Consider the following 21,290-nt stretch of genomic DNA (forward strand, 5'->3'; position numbering starts at 1 on the left):
GGGCTATTGTGAATAGTACTGCAATGTATATTGGTGTGCTTTACCAATTATTTTTGTTACTATGATTATTCAAGAGTGACTAAGACAAGCTCCCTGTCCTTGGCTGAGGGTGAGAAGAAAAGTCATGAAAACATGACAGATGGCGACAAGTGCTGGTATGGAGGTACCAAAGTCTGAGGGACAGACGACTAAAATGGAAGAATGAACCCAGGAAGAGATTGTGGAAGACATGGCAGCTCAGCCAGGATATGAGGGGCAAAAAAGCTTTACTCATGTGGACATGGAACAAAGGAACAGCTTGAACAAAGGCACAGGGAAGGGCAAGTAGAGGGTATCTTCTCCCAACCGTGAGTGGGCTATGGTACCCTGCACGGATGTGTTTCTGTATCAATCTGCTAAATGGAGGACCCCAAATGCCACTCTGAAGAGTTTAGACTTTTATCTGCAAGTAGTGGGGGGCCAGTGGGGATGTTTGAGAAGGGAATTTGGGAGATGTTTCTGGTAACATTTTTTTTTTTTGGTGAGGCAGCATTGGAGGGCAGGTGCAGACCAGAGGCTGACAGGCACAGCACCCTGTGTTTCCATCTGAAAAACTCACTTTTCCAATCCTTGCTGATGTTCCCCTCCTTTCCTAGACCTCAAGCCCCACCAAGACAGGGGCTCTGTGCTTCTTTCTCATTACTGTGTCTCCAGTACAGTCCCTGGTGCTCAGTGAATAATTGTTAGATTGAAGCAGACAGAAGATATTAAACTAGAGCTGTGAGAGTGTGAGAGAGAGGATGGCTCTGAGAGTCACTTGGGGCAAAGAAGAAAGAGGATTTGGCAAATGACAGGAACTTGGCCAGTGAGGAATCAGAGATAAATCAGGGTAGAAGGCTCTGAGGGACTGAGGGAATGAATGGAGAGACTATTAGTGGAGAGAATGGACATAGCTGGGGGAGCTCATTCAGCAGGCCGAATGTTGAGCTCAACGTGGGGCATGTTGTCTCTGAGGTAAGAGTCATTCATACGGAGCTGACTGGCTGGCAGGCAATGCAGATGGGACTCTAGAGAGAAGCCAGAGTGAGAGGCAGAGGCAGAAGAGTCAGGAGAGAGGTGAGGTCTTCAAGGGAGAACAACCCAAAGCTTGAAGAGGGAAGTGGACAGAGGCAGCCACCCTGGCAGAAGCTCTGCCTTCCTAGAGATCAGCATTGCAGTCCACTACTTCAGAGGAGAAGCCATGGAGAAGACTGGGGACAAGAGTCAGTTAGTGGGGAGGAGAGCCAAAGGGTCCAGGATCACAGCATTCAAGAGGAAGTCGGGGCTGGTCCACACTTGTCCAAAGCTACGAAAAGGCTGAACAGGATAGAAAACAGAAGCCTAAGTTGAGGGTTGGTCTCCCTTCCTCCCAGCTCTTGCTGTTCCAAGCACTTCTTCACACTGCCATGGAGGTCATTCTTCTAAAAGAAGGTCTCCCTGTGCCAACCTTTGGCTCAGAAGCCTTGCGTTGCTTCTTACTTTCCAGATATGAAGGCCCAAAGTACTTGGCAAAGCATTCCATGACCCCAAATCTGGTCTGAAATGCCTCACCTCACACTATGTTCTGCCACATTTCAGCGATCTGGGCTGCTCCTTATGCCTGTTGCACACTGTGTACTTCCAGCCCTCATGAACTGGTTCATGCTGTTCCCTAGCCTGGAAAGCCCTTCTCCTCCATTTTCTGCTAACTAAGCTCTTCTTACCCTTCAAGCCCTACATCACTACAAAGGGCCGCATCCACTACAAAGTCTTCCCTGATTTCTTCAGTGAGAATGAGCCACCCATTGCCTCCTTCATGGACTCATGACACATTGCTTTGCTTCTGCCTAGCAATTATTTCATTCCTTCCTAAGAGTTGATAGAGTTGTTGGCTTGTCTCTCCCCTCTACTAGCTTATAACAACATGTGAGTGAGAGCACATTTTATCTTGGATCTCTCACTGCACGGGTTGCCTTACAATTAAATGTTATCTGTGATTCTCTAGGGCCATTTTAGTACTGAGAATATGATATTACACATCTACTAAGACTTTGCTGAACATTTCCCGTAGTGGGACAATAATGGAAAATTTTGGAAAAGCCATCAGTAGTGCTTTATCACACGTGCTCCTTATAACAGTGGTTTAGAGAAATTCCTACACAATTCCACCAGGACATAAACATATTTCAAGAGCCATGAATTAGGAAGAAAAAGTTTCTCAACACTCAACTTACAAACTCAAAAAGCATCTGTTCATTGAATCATCTATCACCTTCTTCTGACCCTCCGAACAGGCTCTGGTGTTACTTAGAGGAAATCAGTATACTGGTTGTTCCTTCAACAGCTTGCTGTTTGTAAGTAAAACACATTCAAGAAATGTATTCGGCAATGGTTCAATGAGCGCCTACTATGTGCCAGTAGCATGTCTGCATTAAGAGTATACAATATGTGAGTCAGGTTAGTATCTCCTGTGGTCTGAGTTTCAGGGGTTAGACATTTTCTGTATTGTTATGTGAAACTGAGAGCAACTTAGAATTGATGTAGTCGTCCTTTCTTTCTTTCTTTTTTGCTTGCTTTGTTTTTATTTTAGGATAGACAGTTATAAAACACAGCTGGCCACATGGAAAGGGAGGCTACATTCCTCATGCAGCTGTGAACAACAACTTAAATATATCTCTAATCCAACAAACTAGATTCTTGGTAAGGAAGAAAAAAAGAGCTAATTGTTTTCAACATTTAGACTTTGAAACCAAAAAAAATGAAAGAAAGAAAAATGCTAATATAGCCAGAAGGTATGTCGAATGATTTTTAAATTCATTTTCCTTGGCCCTCCAGAGTAGTTTGGGCGGAAGTTTTCCAAAGCACTGAGTTTGTGAGGAAATGCTTCCTCCAACATGATACTACTAGCAATAGCCATTTTCTGAACATTTGTTCCATGCCAGGCAGAATGCTGAAGACAGCTTTACCTGTGTTAGCTGATTACACCGTCTGAGGTAGGCGCCATTTACACATGGAGAAACTGAGTCAGAAGAATTGACTCACCTGAGGTCACATGTTGGTAAGTGGTAGGATTGGAATTTAAGTTCAGTTGCCTAACTCCAGGGCCCACATTTTAGCCACAACCAGGATTTCTCTTAACCTACCCCATTTGCGGCAGAATTCACCCAAAACATACTTGAATGGTGAGTAATGATCTGAGGAGCATTTTAAATTGCGCCTCCTCAGCTTTATGTTATTCTGAAAGACAAATGTAAGAAACATGCTACTTTGGCCTGCCCCAAAAAAAGTCCTAAAAATAAGTGTTGTTCTCCTTTTTGTATTTGAATACATAGCACTTTTGTCCCTTTAACAGTAATGCAGACACACGTAAATGCTTATGTAGAAGGGTGTTCAGTACAGCATCATTAATAATAACCAACCAAAACCCACTGCTGTCGAGTCGATTCCGACTCATAGCGACCCTGTAGGACAGAGTAGAACTGCCCCATAGAGTTTCCAAGGAGCGCCTGGTGTATTCAAACAGCCAACCTTTTGGTTAGCAGCCATAGGTTTCCAGGTATAGGCAATAGGATATCTAAACTCTATTACTTTACTGATCAACTCTATCTATGACTTTGGGCCTAAGTGTTCTGCTTTGTCTTGTGATTTGGGTATATTATTCTATGGAATCTTTGGAAGGAAAATGTTTAGTAGAAGGATAGTTACTGGAAGGGCCAGCCAATTCCCAGTACTGCCCACTCCAGCCTGAGCCACCATCATCGCTTTTCTGGGTAACTCCATAGCCTCCTAACTCATGCCCCTGTCTTCCCCCTTGCCCCTGTTAGAATCAATTCTCTACTCAGGAGCCAAGGGAGTATGTTAAAACGTCAATCATCTCATGTCACCTCCTAAGTACAGTCCCCCAGTGACTTTCCATGCACTCAGAATAAAGCCCAAACCAAACCAAACCAAACCCATTGCCATCAAGTCAATTCTGACTCATAGCGACCCTATAGAACAGAGTAGAACTGCCCCCATAGGGTTTCCAAGGAGCGGGCTGGTGGATTCGAAATACCGACCTTTTGGTTGACAGCCGTGATCTTAACCACTATGCCACCAGGGCTCCCCAAACTCTGCATAACTACAAGGCCTGCATGACCTGATCCTCATGGCCTCTCCAGCCTCATCTTGGCCACTCTCCCCCCTTGTCCACTATACTGTAGGTATCCTGGCCTTTTAGATTCTAGGACACACCAAGCTCTTGCCCACTTCAGGGCTTTATCACATGTCCTTTCTTCCACAAGGAATAAACTTTACCCCTACTCTTCATCCTTGCTTTTGAGATACCACTTCATTCTTCTGGCCTCTGCTTCCCTGTCACCTTCCTCAGAGAGGTTTTCCTTCTCCACACAATGTATGACAGCTTCTGCCTGCTTCAGTGCCTCATTTGTTCCTTATAGCTCTTATCACAATTTCTACTTATTTTATTTACTTACTTATTTGTTGGCTTACTTGGAGTGTGTGTGTGTGCGAGTGTGATTGCTTGTACATATACACACTCTGTCTGTCCCCCATGTTCCCGCCCCATTAGAATGTAAGCTCCTCTAAGGCAGGGACCATATCTGTCCTTTTCTCTTTGTATCTCTGAACTATGCCTCTCAATAAATATGAGAGGGAGGAAGGAAGTCCCTGAAAGGAGGATAGTTTTCCAGGCTGCCCAGTTTCCCGTGAATGTGGGCAGGATGTCCTGCTTAGCCCTAGCATTACTGTGCAAGTTTAAAAATAAAACTCCTGGGTGGAGTGAGAAGCCTTTAAAGAGGATGGGGCAGAGATAATGAGAAGCATGAGCCAGCCAACGCAGGTCCAGCAGGATGTGGGGCTGGCTGGGAAGACAGTGGAATCTTGACTTCAGGGCTGCAACAGTCTGACGAATTTAGGACTCCTAGTTAGTCACAAAAGGAGCTCTGGCGGTGCAGTGGTTAAGTACTTGGCTGCTAACCAGAAGGTGGGTGGTTCAAACCCACCAGCCACTCTGAGGGAGAAAGATGTGACAATTTGCTTCTGTAAAGATTTACAGCCTTGGAAACCCTATGGGGCAGTCCTACTCTGTCCTATGGGGTCGCTATGAGTTGGAATCTACTTGATGTCAGTGGGTTTGGGTTTGGCAACGAGTCGCTAAAGGTTTTTCTCTTGATCTGCTGCAAATGGAAACACTGAAGTAGCCAATTCAGGATATACGCTCCCATCCTTGAGCAAGAAATCTTTTGAGTTTTCTTTTTTAAGAGATATTCTTTACAATCCCTAAAATGGGGGCCCCACGCTGCTCCCCTTACTGCCCCACAGTGCATTCTGAAGAGGGAGAGGCCCCGAGGTAACAGGAGGAGATGAGCGTTCTTTGGCTCACCCTCCCCCGACCTCCCCCAGGGTCCATCCCAGCGTGGGATCCGAACCTCCCACCACAGTAGGGCTCCAGCCAGGCATCCCAAGGTGAAGCCGCCCTCTGAAGGCTTGGCTAGTTGCTGGGGCTGAGCGGTCATTGGGTCACTAGAAACAACTGGGACATTGCCTTGGAGACGGACTCCCCACGCTTGCACTGCATACATTTTGATCCACCCTGAACCAGCTGTGTGTTAAACCCTCAGGCCTCAATGGGAGGTGGGAGAGGCTTAGGGAGGGTCAGAGGGGGACAGGAAGGAAGGGTCCATCTTCTTTATAGGACAGTATCAATCTTCAGGCCTTAGTGAAAAGTCTGAAGACCCAGGAGAGCAGCAGACTAAAAGCAGTATTCTGGGCCTGGCTGCAGCCTGGACTCCTGCCCAGAATCCATCTCTCTGTGCTGCTTCAGAAGCCAAGCGATGTGCTAACGGTCACCTGGTGCAAGGAGATATTGGTGAGCCTCTGAAACATTGATTACCATGAGTTTTTCCATATACACAGCTACGAGATGGTCAGGAAGACCACAAAGGAAGGGGAAGGGAACTAGCAAGTACCAAGAGATGGCTAGGCTCTGAGCTTTACGCGCCACCTTTAATTTAACCTCTACAACCTCCTATGGGAGGTGGTTTATTACCATCTCTGGTTTATTCTGGAGGAAATTAAAGCATAAAGAGGACCCGTTCCTTGCCAAGTTATCCCAGTGAGTGAGGGCGGAGCTGGGATTCAAACTGAGGCAGCAGCATGAAGCCTAAACGCAAAATGGCTGTGCAGTTCACACCCTAGCAAAGGCCAGGCCTCTAATCCTTGCAGCCAATTTTCAAATAATTTCAACTCAAAGCCCAGGGCCAGGGGATGCTGAGCAGAATTTTTGAGGAGTCCATGCACTGAGAATAACAGATTCCCAGGTGGTGGGATTGGGAATCCCAAAGCCCGCTTCGTGAGCTGAGTGAAAGAAGTCTGCTGAAATCAACTGTCCTTTAATTAATTGTTGGAAACACCCACAGCTTAAAACTGTGAAACTAGTACCGTGTGTCTGCTCTGAGCTTAAGCTCCTTGAGAGGGCTGTTGCTTCTTTGCCTAGCTCTAGGTTCCTGGCATGAGGATTTAAAATGCTGAAAAAGCACAGGATGGTAATCTTTTCTTGGAGCCAAAGAAAAGGCCGACAAGGGAACTGCAGGTGACCTTCCCGTCCTAGCCCCATTTTTTTTTTTTTTGGCTGAAATACATCCCTTAGGAAGACTTCTAAAAAACCTTAGCCAGGCTGCAAAGTTTGTCAGTATCACTAATAATATTTTATGGAGCAAATACTTCATGTTATATACCATATACTAAAACGTTTTGGGTGCTTACATGTATTCTGTCACTAAATTCTTACACTACCCCATGAGATAGCAACAACTAACAGTGATGTAGCACTTACATTCACAATGGACTTTATCTGTATTAACTCACATAGTCCTCTCAACAACTGCAGGATATAGATGCTGCCATTATCTCTACAGAAATGGAGAGGTTATATAACTTGACAAAGGACATGCTGCTATTGAGTGTCAGAGCCAGAACTCAAACCTATGCTTAATTATTGTGCTACCCTACCCATGACACATTACAGGTTGTTGCTCTGAAATAAAATTTAAAAAAACCAAACCAGTTGCCATTGAGTCAATTCCGACTCATAACAACCCTATAGGACAGAGTAGAACTGCCCCATAGAGTTGCCAAGGAGTGGCTGGTGGATTCAAACTGCTGACTTTTTGGTGAGCAGCTGTTTGCCACTATGCCACCAGGGTTTTCACTCTGAAATAATGAGCAGTTAATGAGAAGGAGCCCTGGTGGTGCAATGGTTAAGTGCTCAGCTGTACAATGAAAGTCGGCACTTAAACTACTGGCCGTTCTGCAGGAGAAAGATGTGGCAGTGTGCTTCTGTAAAGATTCACAGCCTTGGAAACCTTATGGGGGGCAGTTCTACTTTGTCCTATAGGGTAGCAATAGGTCAGAATCCACTCGAGATGACAAAAGTTTTTTGTTGTTGTTTTTTGAGGAACCCTGGTGGCATAGTGGTTAACTTTTTGGCTGCTAAGCAAAAAGGTTGGTTGGTGGTTGGAACCCACCAGCTGCTCCTTGGGAAAAAGATGTGGCAGTCTGCTTCAGTAAAGTTTTACAGCCTTGGAAACCCAATGGGGCAGTTCTACTCTGTTCTTTAAGCTCGCTATGAGTAGAAATCAACTCCATGGCAACAGATTTTAATGAGCGAGATAGTTAGAATGTGGAATTAGCTGAAGAATTCTTGGTCTCTCAAGTCAGTTCCCTGGGTGTCCTTCCCAAGGAACTTAGGATTCTGTTTCCCAAGCCTCAGCAAAGACATCCCAGGACTGTCCATGGAGAAGAGCATTCCTACTCCAGAAAGTCTGAAACCAGGGACCCAAACCACCAGAAAGCCTGTTCCAGTGTGTCATCCAACTAAGCTTGAACTCAGAACCTTTGTCCTGGGGATTCCCTCTGCCTGGAAGGCTGTTCACCCAGTCTGGACATGACTGGCTTCTTCTATCACTTAGGCCTCAGTGCAAATGTCACCTCTCAGAGCCTCCTTACTGATCACTTACTCTACACCAGCTCCCTCCCCCACCAACATCCTCTGTACTGGTTTCCTATTGCTGCTATAACAAGTTACCACTGACTTAGTGACTTGAAACAACACAGATTTATTATCTGACAGTTCTGGAGGTCAGAAGCCTGAAATAGGTCTCACTGGGCTAAAAAAAAAGATGTTGGTAGAGCTGTATTCCTTTCTGAAGGGTTTAGGGGAGAATCTGTTTCCTTGCCTTTTCCAGCTTCTAGAGATCATCTGCATCCCTTGGCTTATGGCCCCCTTCCTCCAACCTCAAAGCCAGCAACGCTGCATCTCTCTAACCAATCTTCTGTAGTCACATATCCCTTTTCTCTCACATCTCACATCTTCTCTCTGCCTCCCTCTTTCAATTTTAAAAACCCTTGTAATTACAAGGAAACCCTGGTGGCATAGTGGTTGAGAGCTACGGCTGCTAACAAAAAGGTCGGCAGTTTGACTCCACCAGGTGCTCCTTGGAAACTGTATGGGGCAGTTCTACTCTGTCCTATAGGGCTGCTAAGGGTCAGAATCAACTTGACGGCAACAGGTTTTTTGTAATTGCATTGGGCCTGCACTAAAGATGATGCAGCCAAACCCAAGACACCTGGGATCAGCCGGCCTGTGACTGTGAGCCTGGAAAGGCTCTCCTCTGGGCTGCTGGACTTTCTTCATGTAGATCCCAGGGAGCAACACTATCTCATTCTCAGCTTTCCCCCAATGCCATTTCTAAATCTGACAACGATGCCAGGGAAGGACAAGAAGAGTCTCATTTTTATAGAAGCTCTTTATGTCCCCAGAGGTATTAGTGCGGCACTTTGCACACATTGATTAATCAATGCAAACCGCTTCTACTAGTTCCATCGGGATAGTTACACGGGGCGAGCAGAGATGGTCTGTCTACCTCCATGGGTAGAAGGGCCGGAGCATGCTGAACCAATGCCTCCCTTCTGGGGGCCTGACATCACTTGTTTGTCTTTGAGCTAACCCACAGCATGGGGTCCTGGGAACCAGGAGGGGCCTACACAACCAGGTGAAGGTCAGAGGCCCTTGGTGCAAACTTCTCAGGTTTCAGATGCTCCTAACCCCTTTCCAGAGCTACCAGGAGCAACGGAGGGTGGAGGTCCCATTGCTCTGCTTAGTCTTGGCTTTTTCCACTCCCAAGATTTAATGACTGATTGATTCTTTCACTCATTGCACCGATATTTACTGAGCACCTACTATGTGGCTAGGCACTGTTCAGGCAATGGGGATACAGCAGGGAACAAGACAGACAAGGTCCTGTCCTCATGAGGCTTACATTCTAGTGACCAAAGCAAGTTTTTTAGAAAATGAGTAAGGTTGACTGCTGACTGGGATAAATGCTGTGAGTAAAATAGAGGTAATATAGAGAATAACAGGGAAGCCTCTTAGAGGAGTTGATATTCAAGGTGAGGCCTGTGGGAGGCTGAAATATCTCACACACATACACACACACACACCTGAAAGATATGCACATCCTACTCCCTGGAACCTCAAATGTTACCTTATGTGGAAAAAAGCATGTTTGCAGATGTGATTTAAGTTATGATCCTGAGACAGAGAGATTATTCTGGATTACCAGATGGGCCCTAAATGCAATTATACATATCCTTATAAGAGGGAGGCAGAGGGAAATTTGACACAGACAAATGAGAAGAAGGCAATGTGACCACGGAGAAGAGATCAGAGTTGATGCTGCCACAAGCCAAACAGTGTCAGAGCCACCAGAAGCTGGAAGAGGCAAGCAATGGATTCTCCCCTAGAGCTTCCAGAGGGAGCACAACCCTGCCCATACCATGATTTCGGCCCAGTGATACTGATTACAGATTTCTGGCCTCCAGAACTGTGACAGAATATATATCTGTTGTTTTAAGCCACCAAGTTTGGGGTAATTTGTTACAGCAGCCAGAAGAAACTAACCCAAGTCCTGAAGGATGAAAAGGGGCCTGCTACGTGAAGGATCAGGCAGAAAGCATTCCAGGCAGATGGACGCAACTGCAAAGTTCCAGAGGCAGGGGACACCTGAAGAACAGAGGGAGGCCAGTGGGGTGGCGAGAGTGGGTGGGAGATATAAGATGAGTGGGAGCTGGAGGGGGACGATCTTGCTCCCCAAGAGGCCTCCTGGCTGGTTTCTCACCTTCCCAAAAATCACATCTCTTTGCCAAAGTGTGCTCCCTTCACCCCTAGAGCCTCATCCATGCTTAACCAAATCCAATCCCTCTACTCGAAGAAAAAGGAAGGAAAGAGTTCCTTTTGAGGCAGGCAGGGTAGCGTGGCAAAGGCATGTTGTTGTTGTTGTTGTTGTTAGGTGCCATCGAGTCAGTTCCGACTCACAGCGACCCTAGGCACAACAGAACAAAACACTGCCCGGTCCTGCGCCATCCTTACAATCAAACTGCTGACCTTTTGGTTAGCAGCCAATCGTTGTTACGCTTGAGCTCAAGGCATAGCATTTGATTTTACATCAGGGCTCGTCTTTGTGGATTATGCCAACAACACTTGATATTAATGAGATGTTTCCCAATGTTGGGTCTGATGTGTGTATTTCGTGGCCCAAGGATTCAGGAGCCTGGGAGGGCTGCAAATGCCAAGCAGGAAGGCTCTAGGCCCCAGGCCGTTCTTGCTGCTACTTTGGTGAAATCATGAATAAGGCAAAATTTGGCTTTAGATTCTTTGCACTCCTCCTTTCAGCACCCTCTTAGCGCCTTTTCAGACCTGGCTCTGCCCGCTTTCTTCCCTGGTGCTCTAGGGCTGTCCGCCTGGCCCTCCTGCCCACCCCCACACACCTACTCTTTCCCCTTCACAGTTTGAATCTCTGCCATTCACCACAGCCCCCGCTGAATAGTTAACCTCCCCACGCATGCCTACTCCTGCAGCTTCAGGCAAATTACAAGCAGGCAAAGGAGAGGTTATGTTCATGAGGGCTTTCTGTTCCTTCAGATGATGCCTAAGAAGAAGCTGCCTGTTCAACCCCAGTGTGAACCTGGCCTTGCAGCCAAGCCTGTTAAATAACCTCACTGACAGGAGAGAACTCTCCCTATTTAAACACTTCCCAATGGGCCATTACAAACTCCTAGAACATACTCTGTTGAGGGAGGACCATGGCTGGAACCCTCTTTGGGTAGTGGCATGGAACTTCACTTGCCAAAGATGATACAGCCAACCCCAAGTGTGTGAGCACAAGAAACCTGATATCTTGCTTCAGGGCCAACCCATTGCTGAGGCACACCAGCAGCATCCCTGCCCCCTTTATTGAAATGAGAGTTTGCCCTATCATAGGATCACATCCTTCTCTGGCTTTCTGTGGCTTTCAGCATAAGAGCCTATATCTTCAACATGGCCACCATGGCCTGGGCCCTGACTGCCCTTTGAGCTCCTACTTGCCCCCTTTTTCCCTGAACTGCAGCCACACAGGCCTAGCTTCCATTCCTTGCCTATGCGCGTGCTCTTCTCTCTACCTGAAACACTCTTCCCTCTACCTGAAACACTCTTCCCTCTCCCAAGTGATGCGTTGTGAGCTTTCAGGTCTCAACCTAAGCATTGCCTCCTCATGGAAGCTTTGCATACCCCCCTGACTGGGTCAGGTGCCTCTGCCATATGCCTTCATAGGTCCACTCAAGAGAGCGCCTACTTTCTGATGTCTGAATCCTCCCCACGCCCTAACTTTCGTAAAGGCTCTGTGGTAGCTGCAGTGTTCAGCACCCTGCCTAGCACACAGTGGATGTTCCATAACCGTTGGTTGAATGAGGTGAATGAACCTGAAGTCATCCTGCCCCCTCCCAGCCCCCATTCTCTCTCCTCTTTCTCCTCCCATCTCCTTTTTTCTTTACTTTTACTTCTCTCAAGTCTCTTCACCCTTTCTATTCATTCCTTCTTCCTTCCTGGACCTTGGGCCCACCTGTGTCTCCCAAGAGCACTGTTTTGATCAACAGAAAGGTACTCACAGTTTTAAAAAAAGTTGCTATAACTTGGCATGATGCATTGGTCTTCAACTAGATCACCTCAAACTCAGGTCCTAGAGGGAGAACCTAGGAGTCTGCTCTCCTATACCTTCCACCTGCCCATCATCCAAATCCTCTTTGATTCCATGAGTAAGATAAAAGTAGGGAAGCCCAGGGACATATCACCTTCTGAAGAAATTAATGAGAGTCTGAAAATGGGGGTAGACAAGACAGGCATGTGAATTGGAGAAAGATGCTGAAGAACAAGAAAAGAAGGGTTGAACAAATAGGAGCTAAAATTACTCTCATAGTACAGCCTAGAGGTTACGTGCATGGGCTCTGGTAACCTGCTAGTCCTGAATTCCAATCCCTGCTCAGCCCCTTACTAGTAGTGGGGCCTTTTCCCTCACTTGTAAACTGTGGCTAGTAATAGTACCTAATTTTAGGAATTGTGAAGATTTAATGAAAGAATAGCTAAGTGGAGGGCTTAGCCCCGTTCCTGGCACATAATAAAAGCTCAATATGCAGTTGCTGTATTGTTGTTACTGTAATAGGTGGAACTCTAGTCCAGGAGAAATGGTAAATCGGAAAGAGTTTGATGACAAAGAGGGCAACTGCCACTGATTCAGGCCACACAATTCCATCTTCTCCTTAATAGTAGCAAAGAGGAGGGAACCAGAATAACATCTATACCTGAGCTTCTTAAATTATGTTTGTGGACCAAAGGTATCAGAATCACCTTGGTCCCATCAAGAAAATGCAGAATCCTGGGTCCCTATGAGCCTGACTGAGTCAAGACTTCTGTGGGTAGGACCCAGGAACCTGATTTTTTTTATAAACTCCCCTGTGATCCTCAGGCAAATTAAAGCTTGAAACCACTAGGCCAGACCACTGGGAAGACAGAGAGGTCTTGCCCATCAGTAACCCCCCAACATCTGCACAGGCCTGGTGCAAGCAGGCACTCCCGTCACACCTGTTCCCATTATTGTATTCCTTGGACAAAGTCAGAGAGGTGGTCTTGAGCAATGACGCATAAAACAAATCTCTGAAGTCACGTTTTAGACATACAACTCAGAGGGATCAAATCAAGTCTTCTACATTACTCACTGCTTTCACTCAGTTCTAGATTGTCCCTATAACTGGGGTCCCACAATCTTAACCTCAGGCTTAGCTCAAGATGTGTTCTGACTTTGGGCTTGAGAAGTATAAGGAGTCTGGGCCAGCACCCGTGCGTCACCTTTGTCTCTGTTCTTGAACCTCATTTCCTCTCTTCTTTGGCACCATCAACTGCCTGGTTCAGGAAAATCTGAGGCCCAACTATTCCCCAGTGCCTGGATTAATTCTGGATTATTCCCAAAGCCCCAGCCCCGAAGGCTGTAGGCCTCAACGCTGATTCAGCCCTGAGTCAAGCCAGGGTCCAGCCATCTGTTGGCGGAGTTTCCAAATTCTGGCCTACTTTCTAGGGTCTTCAAATATCCCCTATTGCTCAGTTCCTGTCGTTGAACTGTACTTGCCTGTCAGGGCTCCTCCTGCGCACCCCCCACGCCCGCACCCAAGCCATACACAAAAAACAAAAAAACCAAACCCGTTGCCATCGAGTCAATTCTGACTCATAGTGACTGTATAGGACAGAGTAGATCTGCCCCATTGTGTTTCCAAGGAGCACCTGGTAGATTCGAACTGCTGACTTTTATGGTTAGCAGCCACAGCTCTTAACCACTATGCCACCAGAGTTTCCAAGCCATACACAGCATACTGATTAAGAGCAGAGTCATAATGGACAACCTGGGTGTGAAGCTTAATCTGCCACTTAGCAGCTGTGCCACTTAGCAGTCTGCACTTAGCAGACTTTAGGCAAACAGCCTACCTACCCCTCGAGTCTCAGTGCCTGCTTCTGTAACAGCCCTGTGAAGCAGGGCTGTGCTGAGGATTCAGTGAGGTGATGCCCCACAGCCTGGCACATAGCAAGGGCTCGAGAAACACTGATGACTACAGAAGCTCTTTCTTTCCGAACACTCAGAGATGCAAACAAAGCTCTTTGCCAAAGCAAAAGACTTCCATATTGCCCAAGAGGTGGCACTGTGATCACTCACAGAATGTCATTTTGGACTTTGGAACAAATGGACTTTTGAATAACCTCTTCAGAACTCACGTTTTTTCATTACAGTGATAATAGCAAATATTCACACTGGGCATTATAAGCCAGGCACTTAAAGATTTAAAGATGAGGAAATTGAGGCACAAGATCACAGGGCTAATAAGTGGCAGAGCCAGCATTTGAGTCCAAGCAGCCTGGCTACAGAATCTGTGCACATAGTCACCATGGAATGCTGCCTCCTAAGTACTGGAACTTAGGAATTAAGATGATCATGATTCCCTCCTCCCCTTTTTCCCTCCCTGTTGACCCTGGCCCAAACGCTTCTTCTCTTTCCTACGCCTTGAACACCTTTATCTTCCAGGTGAATTGGACATCCTGTCAGCCCAGGCCCATTCTGTTACCTGCCCATCCTATGGTTAACTGGCTGGATCCAGTCACACCTTGAGATGGGACACGTTCTTGATTCTCAGTGAATATGTGTTCATTCAGTGAATCCTTACTTAAGGAAAAATACTCATTCATCTATTCGTGTTCCAAACCAAAAAAACCCATTGCCGTTGAGTCAATTCTGACTCATAGCAACGCCATAGGACAGAGTAAAACTACCCATAGGGTTTCCAAGGAAAGCCTGGTGAATTCAAACTGCTGACCTTTTGGTTAGCAGCCAAACTGTTAACAACTATGCCACTCGGGTTTCCCATTCATGTACAGGTGCTAGATTTACCTAAAACGGTTATGTCTGTGGTGCAGATGACTACAAATTATTTTTCCAGTAGCCTAATACCAGGGTATTACATTGGTCAAGCAATGTCTACTTAATGAGGTGGAAGTGGGTGTGCCTTCCACTGTGCACAATACCTAGCTCCTGGCAGTAAGCACAGCAAAGCTGGCAGCTCCATGGTCCTTAATAGTTTATTTAAAAAAAAAAAAAAAAAGTTTATTTAGGGCCCACAAAATGCAGGTCAGCAATGCGAGCGGCCATGCTTTCTCTCCCTAGATCAGACATCCCTTTGTTAGGTATAGATGGAGCATGTGGATGTCTACCCACTGTCTCCACTGAAAATATTGTCATCATAGTGCTACTTGCCTGTAGAATCAGCTCCCAACTCACGGTGATCCCATGCATAATGGAATCGGATCATTGTGATCCATATGGTTTTCATCAGCTGATTTTTGGAAGTAGATCACCAGGCTTTTCTTCCCAGTCTATAACTACCACTGAAACCTGGTCAGCATCATAGCAACACACAAGCCTTCACTGACAGGTGGATGGTGGGCATGCTTCAGGTGCATTGGCTCGGAATTGAACTCAGGTCCCCCATACGGAAGCAAGAATTCTACCTTTGAACCACCACCAGATACTGCTTTCTTAAATTGTTTTTGGAACCAGGCAAGCCATACATGTGTACGTGCATATCAGATTTGGGAGGGAGCTTAAAAGAAACTCAATGTTTTTTCCCTTAACGTTTTGTGTATAACTTTGCTTTTGATTAAGTACTCCATTCGTGAATTCATTTACTGACACCGAAAATGGCAGGGCGAACAGAAGAAGGTCTCCCCACGTTGGCCAGCTGACCTAAGCAGCAGGTCTGGTGATACTCCTTCAGAGCATCCAATTTCAAGAGATGCATTTCCTTCGCAGCCCTCAATGGCCAACACAAAGAAAAACAAAGGAAAAAGGACCTTGTGCCTGTGAATCGGTCTCTACCAAAATCCTCACTCCATCACACAGAAAAATAGCCCAGGAAAGAGCTGGCCAGCCCTTCCCTGGACACCACTTCCAAAGCAAGGCCCATTTCTTTTTGGCCCCTTGCCACTGTCAAGCTAGCTCATGCTCAGCAGAGCCATCAGAGGTGCAGCCTGGCTTGTCCTCTGCTGAGGCGCACCTGTCATCTCACTGGTGTTTGTGGAGCTGAAACATAAACAGTCAAATGCCTGAGCAAATGAAAGAACGAACTGGTCACCAAAGCGGGAAGGAAGGGAGAAAGCGGGGTGGGGTAGACTTAAAAGAGCTAGAGAGATCACAGAGTGTTTTAATTCTGCAGAGGTCTAGAGTAAGCTCTTGGACCTGAAAGGCAAGATAAGCTGGGCTTCCCTTTGGGCCTCTGAGAAACGGTACTTGATTAAATGCCTGAAATTTCCATCCCAGCACCTGGAGGTCTGAATTCCTGAAGAATTTCTCTCTAGAAGCGTTGCATAATTTTGGCATGTTGTAGTGACGTGGGTGTGGATAGCATATGTGCCAGGGAATGTGCCCAGTGGTTAGTCCTTGCTGCTCCTTCTCCACTGGCACCCATCTGGAGGGATGGTGAAATGAGGAGTTATTTTCAAAGAAGGACCCAGAAGAGACGGTACAAAGTAATCCAGGTGGCCAGCGGGGTCATCAAAATAACACCCTGTCAAAGCCTTGAGCTGATACACTCTGATCATCCTATATTTCAGCCTGACTTTTATACCAAAGGGTGACCACATCTAAGGTGCCTATCAAGTGGGCTGCAACAATAGGCTCAAACATACCTACTATGGTGAGGATGGTGCAGGACCAGGCAAGGTTTCGTTCTATTACACATAGGGTTGCTATGAGTCGGCGCCAGCCCGACGGCACCTAACAACAACAGCCAAGTTGGTAGGCTTTTCAAGGTGGCTGAATTTCCATGAGTGTGACACAGCAAGATAATGCCAGCCATTGTAGCTTCGGCCACAGCTTTTGGCTTCTGCAGAACCACAGGGGCACCTCCAGCACTTTAGTAAATGACAGCATTCCTGCCCCAGTCATCACCGGGTGGCAGCGGGGGGACAGAGATAACGGGCAGCTCAGGTGCATTATTGTTGTTACCGTCTCTAAAATGTACGTGTGTTTTCACATGCATGTGCCACCAGCAAGCCCATTCCCAGAGCAGTCTGCACACAGCTTAAACGCAGCCAGAGGTGAGCTTCTCGGGGTTCACCTCCAGAGTGCTGGTTCCAGTGGTATCGGCTTAAAATATTTTGCTGCCCGAACTTTTCCCTTTTATCTTTTCTCCCCAAGTAACGTCATACTTGCACTCAGACACACACACACACACACACACACTTCTCAGCTCTAGATGTAACCTGCTCTCTGTTCCCCAGAACTGGTTCCCTGATTCTTACCTGAAGCTACAGAGCTTGTAGGCTGAGGATCGTGCCTCTCTCCACGCTCCAAGGGGAAAGAAAATCCACGTGGTGTCCTCTGTCACGGAGGGCTGCTGCTGCGGCGGCCGCTTCCCCGCCAGCCCCAAGCCAGCTGTCTGAACCTCTCAGTTACTGCAGCTCTGTGTAGGGAGAGGGGACGGGCCGTGGCATGCACATCAGGTTGCTGGCCCAAATCCAGACACCGTGCCACAGTGCCGGCTACCAGTCCCAGAGGGCGGTGTGGGAAGGAGGGAGGCGGGCGGGTGAGCTGAGAAAGTCAGCCTCTGGGTCTATTGCTGACCCTTATTTATCAGCAGAGGGACCTGCCTCCACACCCGCCCCGCCCACAGGGACACACACAGAGCTCTAAATGCCCCCAACTCTGGACAGCCAGCAACAAGCCCAGGAAAGCAGAGCAGCTGGCCAGCAGGAGGTGAGACAGAGACAGCAGACGGTGGCAGCAACTACCCTGAGTGTTGTTTTAACGTGGTTTGTCTTGGGGCAAATGGCTGAGCTGAATGGACTACTGGCCCGTCTGAGCAGAATCCTGTTTATTTTGAGGCCTCAGTTGCCAGGGAAACAGCAGACTCCTCTGAAATCAGAAGGCTGCTGGATGAAAGGGAGTCCTTTTCTGTCCTGTTGTCTGGCATGCCTGCCCAGGGGTGTCAATGTCTGTGTGTGGCAGACTATGTGTGTGTGTGTGTGTCTGTCTGTCTGTGCTTTTACCAGAGCCAAACCTTACAAGGGCATTTTGCAAAGACAGTCAAGGCAATGGCCATCCAGGTTAAGGTTAGGGAGGGGCTACAGAGAGAATATTTCTGCCTTTCCTCGCAGGTGTTCCAGCCTGTCCTTGCTACGTGAGGTGGATGCTCAGGTGAACCCAGCTCCAGGGCTGGGGGTTGCTTCAGTGGAGCGTGGGCATCATCTTTAGGCCACGGGCCAGGAGGAGCCAGGGAGGGAGGGAGCTGTCTGTACAAATAACTCTTTGGCTAGAAGGTGGGAATGGAACTGGACTGAAAGGACATGGATCAGGAGGTGTCTTTGAAGAGACCAAATGGAAAGATGATGAATAGTTTCCTGTAATTGATGAAGAGTGCCTCCTCCTTATGCAGGCATTTGAGCCTGGGAGGTGTGAGTGTGTGTGTGTGAGAGACTGTGTGTGTGTGAGAAAGTGTGAGTGTGTGTGTGTATGTGAGTATGTATGTGAAAGAATGTAAGTGTGTGTGAGAATTGTGTGTTAGAAAGAATGCATGTGTGAGTGTGTGTGAGATAACTATGTGAGAGAGGGTGTGAGTATGTATGTGTGTGTGAAAGAGTGTATGTGAGAGAACTGTGTGTGAGAAAGTTTATGTGTGTGTGTGAGAATGTGCGAGTGTGTATGTGAGAGCATGTGTGTGAGAGAACTGTGTGAGGGGGGTGTGTGTGTGAGTATGTATGTGTATGTGTGTTGTGTGAAAGAGTGTGAGTGTGTGTGAGAAAGAATGTGTGTGTGTGAGAGGATGTGTGTATGTGTGTGCGAATATGTATGTGTGAGTGTGTGTGTGAAAGTGAGTGTGTGTAAGAGAATTGTGTGTGAGTGTGTGTGTGAGAATGTGTGTGTATGTGTGAGTATGTATGTGAAACAGTGTGAGTTTGTGAGAGAATTGTGTGTGAGAGTGTATATGTGAGCATGTGTGTGTAAGTGTGTGTGAGAATTGCATGTACGTGTGACAGTGTCTATATATGTGCCAGAGAGTTGTGTGTGAGAGAGAATGTGAGAAAGTGTGTGTGAGAGAGAGAGTATGTGTGTGTGTGCACATGCTGCCCACATGATAATTCAGATACAGAGGTACAGGTTGACCTGTCAGATGGCAACACGCTTGCTGATTTGACCCCTCTCAGCAGTTGCCGGGTACAGGGGAGGTGGAGGTGGAAGCCTCTTATCCAAACTCATGAAGCCCCCAAGGAGAAGCCCTGTGCCTTTTGAAGGCATGAGTCTTGGAAAAGCCCATTTCCTATAGCCAAGAACTAGAAGGTTCAAACATCACATAACTCAGATAATGGATGAGCAGCAACTCTCCTAAAAGGGCCTTGAAGGTACAGAAAAAGTTAACTTCAGACTCTGTTAACTGGAACCACCTTGAACTGCCTCTTTCATACGTCCAAAGGTTCCTGATAATTCATTTTAAAAAATAATAATCTTCCTGAGTATCTGCAAGATTCCAAAGGGCCTTACGATTCATAGAAAGGTAAAAGTATTTCGTACAATTGTCTTCTAAATTTTGGAGAATTATTATGCTGTATGTTGTATGCAGGATAACTCTTTTTTTAACATTTTTCAGTTGGAAAAAAAAAAAGGTACTAAAAGGCCCTTTATTGAAAAACAGCAGCCCCAGCCCTGGTGTTTGAAAGATCCTTGGGTGGGTCTTCTAAATTTGATTGTGGACCCTTCCAAAGTGGAGATCTGTATCCTCAGTTCTGAGAATGTTTTCCTCTGTTATTTCTTAGGCTGTTTGTTCTCCTCCACTTCCTCCATTCTCTTTCTGATAATTTTATTAATCAGATGTTGGACCTCCTGGATCGATCTTTTTTTTTTTTTTTTTAAATCTTTTCTCTGCTATAATCCATCTGTGTGTTTTATTATTGTTGTTGTTTAATAGTATTTTATTAAGGTGAAAGTTTACATAGCAAATTAGGTTCCCGTTTTAATAATTTCTATACAAATTAGAATGATACATTTTAAAGTTAGCAAACACCCTAAAAATACTGAAGGTACAGGCTCAGAGTCTCCCCAGGGTTGTTACAGTCCTCCTTGTGACTAAAACCAGGTCTGCTCCAGGTTAGCACCCTTTTACCTGCCCATACTGTGGTTGACCATTCCAGGGCTACTCAGCTCGTCAGAGCTCCAGATCCCCTCCTTCCTAACGGAGTTTAATAAGACTTTCCTAATCAAGCTCTCAGGATTATCGAGACGATCCTGTGTATCGAAATACATGAAAGCACTCTGAGAGCTGGAAATGCAAGTATGCGTCATTATTTTATTTTTTTCTCTATTATGTCCAGTTGTGAAACACTGTTTAAAAAGTTCACGCTTTTAGGAAAATATAATCCCTGCCACTTAGATAAATTGATTTCTTGACTACATAGTGGGTACTGGGTCATGTTACTGTCCAAATACTAAGAAATAGTGAATTCTCCATTCCCTAAGGTATTTACTATAATCTCATTTCCCTGAAAGTCGACATTTAAAAAAAATGTTCATTTTAACATCCCTAATTTCTGTATTTATTTCAACTTTCATGTCAAGAATCTAGATTTATCTTTTAAATAATGTGCATTCAGATTTTTTGAGTCATGAGACACGATGATGCTAATACTTCCTGCCCCTGTTATTTAGAGGGGGAAGGGATTTCCAGATTGCCTGCCTCAGAATTGCCCTCCAGCTCTGTGCCAGGAAAGAGTCAGGGAAAACAATAGCCGTCAAAGCCACTTATTAAACATCCACAATATGCCAGATCCTATACAGAATACGTGGCAGAAACCCTATCTTCTCTCAAAGCACCTATACCACTCTTAAAGGCATTTCTGCACTGATTAAAACACGGTGTGAGCCACTAGTGCTGAGGAGGGGGGGGTCTGAGGAGAGAGGAAATGACATATTTGGAGGACCAACACAAGACCTAGCAGAAGCCTCATAGGTTTATCCACAGAGGTGTGGAACTTGCCCAGAGTCATCAATGTGTAAAATGTCGTGGCTGGTGCCGGAGGTGAGATTTTTCCTTCTGCAACCTAAGGGATTGATTTGCTAAAGAGCTCTTTGCTATATTGCTATTACGGAAAAAAAAAAAAAAAGAGTGGCTCTAAACCTCTTATGAGAGCCTGTAGAAGAACGATAAAGGCCAAATGGGGTGTTTCCACGGGTTTAGCTAGTCTGCACTCAGTGCCTCTGAAAATCAGACATGAACTCCCACTTTTTAACTGCACCAACATGAAAGAAGCAGCAGAGTATTATAAAATCAACGGGGCTCAAAAGGCCCCCAACAAATACATGTTCTTTCTCTTCAGGCAGAAAGCATACGCC

At 46.3% G+C, this 21,290-nt stretch overlaps 1 protein-coding gene across 6 annotated transcripts in view; it reads right to left on the minus strand.

The window, feature by feature from the left end:
- Positions 1-21,290, minus strand: part of FGF1 (fibroblast growth factor 1) — a 123,932-nt gene that overhangs the window by 88,105 nt on the left and 14,537 nt on the right. For 2 of the 6 annotated variants that reach the window (XM_049873951.1, XM_049873950.1), the window contains one exon: positions 17,210-17,370. The exons of 2 other annotated variants lie outside the window; for them this stretch is intronic. The gene's annotated coding sequence lies outside the window, so the exon portion shown is untranslated. Of the gene's footprint in view, positions 1-17,209; positions 17,481-21,290 lie in introns of those variants that run through there. 2 more of the 6 variants (XM_049873949.1, XM_049873955.1) reach the window with 1 other exon arrangement.

The sequence above is a fragment of the Elephas maximus genome, chromosome 2 (genome assembly GCF_024166365.1).
Source record: "Elephas maximus indicus isolate mEleMax1 chromosome 2, mEleMax1 primary haplotype, whole genome shotgun sequence".
Classification (NCBI taxonomy): Eukaryota; Metazoa; Chordata; class Mammalia; order Proboscidea; family Elephantidae; genus Elephas; species Elephas maximus.